Below are 1,880 nucleotides of genomic sequence, written 5' to 3' on the forward strand. Positions count from 1 at the left end.
GGGGGGGGGGGTAGTGTCGGGGGTCGGGGTCCGTCCCGACCGGGCGCGGGGCGCTCAGAGCGGGGCCGGCATCCCGAGCATCCCTCGGTGCGGCGGCGCGGCCCCCCCCGCGAGCCGGTGCGGGGGGGGGGGGGGGGAACGGACCCCCGGGATTTGGGGGGTGGTCCGCGGGGTGCGAGGGTCCCTCCGCTGCGGCTCCCGGTGTCCCGAAGCGGGGGGGTCGCGGGTCTGCGGCTCCCGGTGCCCCGCCGTGTGTGGGGGGGTCCCTCCGCTGCGGTGCCCCGGAGGATGGTGGTGGTGGGGGGGTCCTTCTGCTGCGGTGCCCCCCCCGCAAGCCGGTGCGGGGGGTTTCGAGGGGAGACCCCCGGTGTAAAAGCGTCCCCGGCGCTGCGGTTCCCGGTGCGGGGGGGGGGGGGCGGGTCCCGGGGGCCCCCCGAGCGGGTTGCGGGGGTCCTGGCGCTGCGGTGCCCCGGTTTCGCGGGGGGGGTCCCTTCGCTGCGGCTCGCGGTGCCCCGGAGGGGTGGGAGGGTGGTCCCGGTGCCTCGGGACTGGGAGGGTCCCCCCGCTGCGGCTCCCGGTGCCCCGAGGTGGGGGGGGGTCCCTCCGCTGCAGGTCGCGGTGCCCCCGGCGCGGGGTGCGGGGATCCCGGCGCTGCGGCTCCCGGTGCCCCCTTCGGTGGGTGGGGGGTTGCGGTAATTTTGGGGCGATGGGGGCAGAAAAAGCCGGGGCTCGCTCAGCGCATCCCGGCGCCCCCGGCCCGGAGCATCAGTGAGAAAGGGGGGGGGGGGAGGTAAAAAAATCCCCCCGAAATCCCCGAATGGTCCCAAAATCCAAAGGATCGATAGAAAAAAGGCGGCGGCGGACGGTGGGGGTGCGGACCCCCCCCTCGGGGCGGCGGGGCCGGGCGGGGGTCGCCGTCAGCCCCCCGGCAGCAGCGGGGTGACGGGGCCCATCGGGCCGGGCTGCGGCAGAGCTCGCGCTGCTGCTGCTGCTCCTCCTCCTCCTCCTCCTCCTCCTCCCCCTCCTCCTCCCCCCCAATACCCGGGACCTTCCTCCTCCTCCGCCTGCTCCCCAATGCCCAGGACCTTCCTCCTCCTCCGCCTGCTCCCCAATGCCCGGGACCTTCCTCTTCCTCCTCCTCCTTCTCCTTCTCCTCCTCCTCCTCCTGCCCCCCCCAGTGCCCAGGACCTTCCTCCTCGCCCTCCTCCTCCTCCTCCTGTCCCCCAACACCCAGGACCTTCCTCCTCCTCCTCTTCCACCTCCTCCTCCTACTCTCTTGCTCCCCAATACCCGGGACCTTCCTCCTTCCCCCTCCTCCTCCTTCTCCTCCTCCTCCTCCTCCTCTCCCCAGTTCCCAGGACCTTCTTCCTCCTCCTCCTCCTCCTCCTCCTCCTCCTCCTCCTCCTTCTGCTTTAGTTGCCCCATAGTTAATTAGCGGGGTTTAATTACCCCACCGCTGCCTCAGTTTCCCCCCGCCGTGACCCCCCTGTCACCCCCCCCCCCCCCCCCCCCCCCCCCCCCCCCCCCGCCCCCCCCCGGGGGCCCCCCCCCCCCCCCCCCCCCCCCCGCCGTTCCCCCCCCCCGAACGGGCCGAACTGGGTCAGGGGGTGCCCCCCAGCCCCCGGTGACGTCACGGCCCTTTGTCCCGGCGCCGCTTTTGTCCCGGCGCCGCCGCAGCGGCCGCACGTGGCACTGCCGGTGTCACCCCCGGGGCCACCGCGACCCCGCGACACCCGCTGGGGGGGCTGCGGGCTCCGGGGTGGGGGCACAGAGCACCCCCGGACCCCCCCTTGCCCCCCGGCACCAGGTGTGGGGTCACCAGGGACCCCCCCACGGGGACCGTGCCCAGAGGGAGGACCCCGAGCAGGGACTGTCCCCAA

The sequence above is a fragment of the Neopelma chrysocephalum genome, unplaced genomic scaffold (genome assembly GCF_003984885.1).
Source record: "Neopelma chrysocephalum unplaced genomic scaffold, ASM398488v2 Primary Assembly neopelma1_95741, whole genome shotgun sequence".
Lineage (NCBI taxonomy): Eukaryota > Metazoa > Chordata > Aves > Passeriformes > Pipridae > Neopelma > Neopelma chrysocephalum.